We start from the raw sequence: 8,108 nt of genomic DNA, 5'->3' as shown, positions 1-8,108 counted from the left end.
GCTTCACAGAAAGGCCCTTTCGTTTCTTCTAATGTTGTACGCAGCCCCTCACGCGAATTAGAGCAGGGAGGCCGTCGGAGCTCGTGGCTCCGGCCGTTGGGGGCCATGCCGGCGTCGGGGAAGTGGCGGTGGAGCACTAGGGAGTCGACACGCACGCGTGGGGCTGCTCATCCCGGCCCGAGGCGGCCCGTAGTGGCTGGCCACGGAGACAAGTGGCTGTTGCGGCTGTTGCTCCGGTGGCGGTGCTTCCCGGCGCCTTGCTGACCGAAGGAAGGCATGGGAAGGCGCTCGCGGCTTGCCCGCTGCTGGGCGCGGCTGTAGGAGGCTTCAGGAGAAGGAGCGGGTGGCGGCAAGGGAGTTTAGCCATGGCGGCCATGGCTGCCGTGCGCTGGCACGTGCGCAGGCGCGCGGTCGGAGCGAGAGAAGCGATGGGAACGCAGAGGGAGTGAGCGGGGTGGAGGAGCCTCCTGGCGTCCACCAAGGAGAGCAACAGGGGCACGGTGCACGTGGCGTGGAGGTGGAACGCTGCTCATGCATGGCTACCACGCTATGAGCCACGCGTCACCCCTTTGAGGCATTCCACCGAGCGGCTGGCAGGTGACGGAGTGGGCTGGTTGGATCGCGTTATGGGCTTGTTCTAGTCCGAACTAAGTCATGGGCCCTTAAGCAAGTTTGTTGTCCACATGATGACCTACAAATTTTCATATAAGGACCATGGCCATTTGAGCAATGGATTAGCAGTTAATTAGGCTCCAAAGTGATAGTGTCAGCATGTTGATAACAGTCACGAGAGCTCGCCTTTGGAGGTCAAAACTCGGTCAAACTCAGTGCAACTTTTTTATATGCTCTTCTCATACTATAACCCTTAAACTTTATTTTTTGGACCAACTCAAGTTGCTTAGCAAAATTTGGAGAACGCGGAATGCCAATGTCATTGCTTAGCGAAACTGACTTAGAATAATTCTAAGTGTTGAAGACTGCAGCAAAATCAATCTTGTGACCTTGATTTGACTTATTTCCATGCTGATCTAGCTCTTAGTCCAAAACCAAGTTTGTTCTACATGATATGGACTACAACTTCATTTAAGGTCCAACCTCAAAACTGGTATAGAACCTACTGTTCTACTTTGACCAAAATAGGATCACGATGAAGCTTATATTATCCTTTTTGATCCATTGGTGCATTTTTTTGGCCACCTGCTCAACATGAACCCTTCATAACATTTGTTCATGAGTGCAAGTAGAGTTGTTTGAGCAAGGGATACCAAGGTTTGGTTGACTTCATAGGTTTCCATCCACTTGATAAAGCAATTCATGCAAAGATATGACTTATCATTTCATGTGACTTTTTGATTCCAAACTTCATGAAACTTTTCCATGGGTCTAGATGGATGCATGTGGATGTAATGTACATGGAAGAAGCATGTTTAGCATTACTCTTGCATAATCTTAACAAGGGTCCATATGTAAGCAATTGTGCGTGGCCCAAGTTAAGTTGGAGCTCCATCATGTAGATTTGATCTTGACATCTTGATTACCACTTGACATGTCATGTTTGAGCTCAAACCCATTGCTTAACTGGTGATAAACACCTGGGGTGTTACAGCGATGGCACGGCCTCTGTATCTGCTAGTGCCAGCCGGCCCTCGCCAGACTCCGGCACCCCCTGGGTCCTTTGCGGGGGCAGTTGCGTCGCCCCCGCGCCACTTGCTCCACCTCTACAGTCGAGCCCACCGGGGCTAACGACGTGTTTTCCCAACGCCCGCGCCTGGAGCGTGTTGGCCTCGGCCCCGGGGCAGGCGATCGCCGGCCCCGAGGTGTTCTCTCCTCCTCTTGGGAGCGCCAGGCTACTCGCCGACGCCCCGGGCACCGTCTCCCCGACGTCAGGGAGATGTACTAGGGGACCCCCGCCCCCTCTCGCTCTCATCGTCTCCATCCGAAGCATCTGTCGACAGTGATGGTGATGGGGACGCCTCCACTAGGAGACCGTCCTGCCTTTGCTGCTAGCGGTGCTTCTCCAGTCCCTCGCGTGCGAGGATCTTCCTCGTACGCTTTGCCTCCTTGGCGTCCTTCTGCCTCTTCTACGCCTTGGCATGCACCCAGTTCACCGCCCGCTACGCTGCGTCCTCAGGAATGGGCGGCAGGGAGGCTCGCACATCCCTCATCCCCTGTAGGAATGGTGAACACAAATAAAGGACCGGAAAACAATAAGGAACAAGGAGGCCTCGGGGGCCACAGCAGCGCGCGTGACTTACCAAAGAGAAGTACCCCCATGATAGGCGCATCGCGATAGGGGTCAGACCACCACTCCTCAGCTTCTCATCCACCATCTCCCTCACCCAATGTAGAATCTCCTCATTGGAGAGGGCGGAGGCGGACATCCAGATGCCCTTGATTGGCTCATCCAGTCTCATCTTGAACAGGCGCTGCCGCTGAGCCATCAGCGGCAGCACCCTCTAGTGGTGGAAGGCCGCCACGACCATAGCCACCATGAGGCCACGGCCGTGCATCCTCTCTAGTCCCTCCAGGAGCGGCTGCAACTTGGGCTGATCCTCCTTTGGGACGCCATACCTCCACTTCTTCGGACAGCTCTCCACGATCCGCCCGGTGTAGGGGGAAGCCCGCCGTCGTCATTGCGGAGGTAGAACTAGCTGGTGTACCAGTGGCGATTGGTCGATGTGAGCTAGGCCAGGATGTAAAGGTGCTGCTGATCCTGGCGCACTTGGAGAGTGCAGCCACCGGCCCTCACTGCCCTCCTCATGCTCGTCGTGCCTATCGGCTTGGTGGTATGCCCCACCCAGAAGAGGTGGAGCCATAGCTCCCAATGGGGAGCAATCCCCAGGTACCCCTCGTAGACAGCGACAAAGATGGCCGCCTGCACGATGGAGTTGGGGTTGAAGTTGTGGAGCTCCACGTCATAGTAGTACGAGAGCACCCGCATGAATCGGTCCGCCGGCAGGCCGAGGCCGCGCTCATGAAAGGATACGAAGCTCACAACATAGCCGTCACAGGGCCTCAGCTCCAGCTCACCCGACGGAGCAATCCACTTCGGCCTATTGGGGTCAGTAACTGGACGGAGAAGGCCGTCGTCGACAAGCGACTGGAGAGTCTCTACGGATACATCAGACTGACCCCAAGGGTCTACCTCAATGACAACGGCGCCGGCCATGGGTGCGACAGAGAATATGACTATGGTGGTGAGCCTCTCTCGCTCTCTCTACCTCGCCCCTCTCTCTTCTTCTCCCCGGTGCTCTCTGTTCTAGCAACAGCGCAAGGGCGGCAAAGGCGAATGCAGGCAAGGTAAGGAGGGGAGGGGCGAGGCTCGCTGCGTATTTATGCAGGAAGGAGGCGGAACAGGCGAGCGACGAAATCGAGGAAGTTTCCCTTAGATCCGGCACAGTTAATCTAGATCCGATTTTACCACCCACGTACCCATCTTTTCCTCATTAATCACGTGAACAGTTATGTTCCATCCGCTGACACGATGTCGCGTCCGACCGCTACAGTGGCAGGCGCCATTCCGCCTCCCTGAGAAAATCACCTCAAAAGGCACGCTCGCTGTTGTCAAACTGATGGGGGGGGATATCCCCCACCTGATTCCTTTCAGACAAAGGAACTAGGCACCGAGCCCGTTATGGTCCAGGGGTTCAAAGGTTGGGCCCTTGAGGGTTTTGACAGCCACCCCAGGGCAATAGAGTTAGGGACGACTATGGGCGAGCCCATATGGGGCCGAAACCCAAGCAAGTGAAATGCTTGGGATGCCCTAAGTCATGTCCAAGACCGGCAGGGAGGTCTCCGAATGGGATCCCACCATAGGGAGGCACCAAGCCACCAGGGCCCATCGAACGGCCCTAGCACCCACTAGAGAAGCCCTCTGGTACTCTTGGAGTGCATCTCTAGACCGCTAGCCGACCCCTATCAAATAGGGCATGGGCCTCCACTCGGACTTACCCGATAACAGCTCACTGGAGGTGCCACCGCTTGCGCCTATTGAGGGTAGCCTGGCATATTCCACCCCTCCTTCTGAACGAAAAGGATGCGCGAGGGTCATACAAAAAGCCAAGGGAACTCCTGACGGCCCTCTCGCTCCATGTAGAGGCTAGGGGGCTCTTCCTACAACCTTGTCGAGACCCAGTGACCTAGGCTTGCACTCGAGGGGGCTTGGCAAACAACCCCTTCTTCCGAACAAAAAGGATGCACGAGGGTCATACAAAAAGCTAGGGGAACTCCTAATGGCCCTCTTGCTCCATGTAGATGCTAGGGGGCTCTTCCTGCAACCTTGCCGAGACCCAGCGACCCTGGCTCACACTCAAGGGGGCTCGGCAAACAACCCCTCCGTCTGAACAGAAAGGACGCGCAAGGGTCACACCAAAAGCCAGGGGAACCCCTGATGGCCCTCTCGCTCCATGCAGAGGCTAGGGGGCTCTTACTACAACTTTGCTAAGACCCAACAACCTAGGCTCGCACTCGAGGGGCTCGGCAAACTACCCCTCTGTCTAAATGAAAAGGATGCGCGAGGGTCGCACAAAAAGCCAGGGGAACCCCCGACCGCCCTCTCGCTCTGTGCGGAGGCTCAGGGGCTCTTCCTACACCCAGGATGAAGACAAGCGACCCAAGCCCATGCTCAAAGGCTTAGAAAAACGTGATAAAAGGCATCAAGCCCGTTATGGTCTAGGGGTTCGAAGGCTGGGCCCCCGAGGGTTTCGACAGCCACCCCAGGGCAGCAAAGTCAGGGACAACTATGGGCGAGCCTGCGCATGGCCAAGGCCTGAGCAAATGATCACTCGGGATGCCCTAAGTCGTGTCTAAGACCGGTAGGGAGGTCTCCGAATGGGATCCCACCATAGGGAGGCACCGAGCCACCGAGGGCCATCGAACAGCCCCGGCACCCACTAGAGAAGCCCTCTGGTACTCTTGGAGTGTATCTCTGGACTGCTAGCCAACCCCTATTGAACAGGGTATGGGCCTCCACTCGGACTTACCCAATAACAGCTCACTGGAGGTGTCACTGCTCGCACCCACTGAGGGTAGCATGGCACCCTCCACTCCTCCTTCCGAACAAAAAGGATGCATGAGGGCCACACAAAAAGCTAGGGGAACTTCTGACGGCCCTCTCGCTCTATGCAGAGGCTAGGGGGCTCTTCCTACAACCTTGCTAAGGCTCAGCGAACTAAACTTGCACTCATGGGCTCGGCAAATGCAATAAAACCCCTCTCACGACGTAAGAAAAGCCCCTGGAGGAATAAATCCACTCCTCCAGGGCCTCGGGGGCTACACCCGGTGGGTGCGCTCACGTGCACCCACCGAGGCCTCGAATACAAAACACCATCCCGCTAGGAGCTGTTGTGAGCCGAGCCACGTCAAAACCTCAAAGAGAGCGCTCACACTCTCCCTGAGGCTCGGGGGCTACTATCGGGTACCACGAGAAGGGGTCCCCTAAGCAACAATCGAAAAAATTACTTAGACCCTATCAAAATCAAAGCCAAGGGACAACTACTAGCTAAACCCCGGCCATGTCCGAGGCCACCTACTCTCAGCCTCGCTAGAGGCCTCGCACGGAAGGCCTCGGATGGCCTACCGAATCTCCGCCTTGCTCGGGGCCTCGCACGAAGGGCCTCGGACGATCCACCAATTTTCCACCTCGCTCGAGGTCTCGCACGAAAGGCCTCAGCTGGGGAACCAATTCTCCATCTCGCTAGAGGCCCCGCGCGTAGAGCCTCGGATGAGATGCTGATTCTCTACCTCGACCCAAGGCCGGCTCGGCAAAACAACCCCGTCGCCCCCGCCTCGACCAACTTCTCGGACAAAATGTCACGTCCGACTGGCGTGCTCAACCGCTCCCGCGATATTAGCCGAACAACGGCTTGACACAATGGAGTGGCTGATGAGACACTAGTCAACTCGAAGCCATGCCGTCTAGGACAGGATAGGGCAGGGGTTACCGGCCGCTGTGCTTAGCACTGTGCCCACGACTGATACCCATACCGCACTATGCTACCTAACCCCTACTCCAGGAACAACATGGCGTGGGGAGTCAAGTCCAAGTTACTATAGCCTCATAATCAGTATATAGGACCAACTGCTCCCTCCATGCCTCGACAGTCTACTTCAGGGTCTCGGCAACCTCGGGATTCACACCCGCTGAGCCCCCCACGATGGCTCGGCCTCGGCACCAACTGAGCATCGGCTCTTCACGCAGTCAACACACAGCAACCAGCACGGCGCTTGCTAGGCCCTGCATCAAGCTATCACTGGAGCTCCCACGTCACATAGGATCGGATGTGATTGGTGCGTTGCTCCAGCACTTCAAGGGCAGGACCACTCCATTAACCATGCCGCCACAGTAATAGGCTATAGGGCTCGGACATGCCGCCTCTGTTCGCACGATGCCACGTAGCTAACACATGTATCACCCCTGTCCCCCCTTCAACTATAAAAGGGAGAGACCGGGGTCGTTTCTAAGGGGGACTAGTTCAAGGACCCGAGCTCACAAGGTAGATGAACACACACTCGACACTCTGTAATGCGCACGCTTCCCTGCTGCCTGAGATCAACATCTCAAGCAATTCACGTCGTCCCACGTAGAGACCTAGGACCAGCTCCCTCTCTCGTCTTGCTTGTAACCCCCTACTATGAGCATTTTGGTGCAAGGAATACAAGATCAATCTCTTAGACTGGACGTAGGGCGCCCATTGCCCGAACTAGTATAAACCTTGTGTCTCTTTGCATCACCATCTAGGATTAGGGGCACGCAGTACATTTTTACTAGTTGGCTGAGGGCTCGCCGGTCTGAAACACCGACACTTAGTGAGTGTGATCACATTTAGGATCGATAGCCATACTATTAAGAGGAGTGAAACTCATATCGAAATGCGGTTATCAAAGTGCCACTAGATGCTCTAACTCATTGCATAAGCATTTAGGATCTAGTGGAGTGCTAATACCCTTGAAAATGTTTGTGAAAATATGCTAACACACATGTGCACAAGGTGATACACTTGGTGGTTGGCATATTTGAGCAAGGGTTAGAAACTTTACCGGCGGAGTGTCCACCCATAGAGTATAGATAGTCTGATGGTGCCACCGGCGTCCTATATAGAAAAGACGGAGGTCACTGAAAGTGACCGGACATTGGCCTCGGTTGGACCGGCGTGTCCGATCAGTAGAAGCTACAAAGATGCTGGCGTCGGTCTCTAACCGGACGCTGATAGGGTGCGTCTAGTCTAGCTGACATGGCAGCACACAGGGGAGTCACCGTGTGACCGAACGCTGGGTGTGTCTAATCGAGCATTACCAGACATGTCCGGTCATGAAAAGTCATCTCTGGATGCTTACTAGAAACGACCGGACGCTGGGGTTCAGTGTCCGGTCACTTTAAGCTACTGCGTCCGGTCGTCACTTGACCGTTGAGATCGGGCGATCAATATTTGAAGAGAGGGGACACATGGCACGCATCGCGTGACCAGACGCTGAGATCTAGCGTCCGATCAATATGACTGGAGCATTCGGTCATCCTGTGTTGTGCCCAGTGAAGGGTACAGCGGCTCTATTTCATAGGGGCTTCTATTTAAGCCCCATGGCTGGCTCAAGCTCACCCTCTTGGCCATTTGCATTGACATAGCAACCTTGTGAGCTTAGCCAAAGCCCTCCCACTCATCTCCATCATAGATTCAACATCTTTGTGAGATTGGGAGAGAATCCAAGTGCATTGCTTGAGTGTTTGCATCTAGAGGCACTTGGTGTTCGTGTTTCGCTACGGGATTCGCTTGTTACTCTTGGTGGATGCCGCCACCTAAATAGCTTGGAGCAGTGAGGATCATCGAGCGGAGGTTAGTGATTGTCTTCGGCTTCGATCGTGGTGATTGTGAGGGATTCTTGACCTTTCCCCGGTGGAGAGCCAAAAGGTACTCTAGTGGATTACTTGTGGCTTGTGTGATCCTCATCTTGTGTTGGTTGTGCGGCACCCTATTGAGGGTTTGGTGTGTGATGCCAATTAGCACGTGAACCTCCAAGTGAGTGAATCGCCACAACGAGGACTAGCTTATCGGCAAGCAAGTGAACCTCAGGAAAAAATCATTGTGTCATCATTTGATTTCGAGGTGACTGGT

This window comes from Miscanthus floridulus, chromosome 3 (genome assembly GCF_019320115.1).
Source record: "Miscanthus floridulus cultivar M001 chromosome 3, ASM1932011v1, whole genome shotgun sequence".
Taxonomy (NCBI): Eukaryota; Viridiplantae; Streptophyta; class Magnoliopsida; order Poales; family Poaceae; genus Miscanthus; species Miscanthus floridulus.
This window is presented reverse-complemented; position numbering follows the sequence as displayed.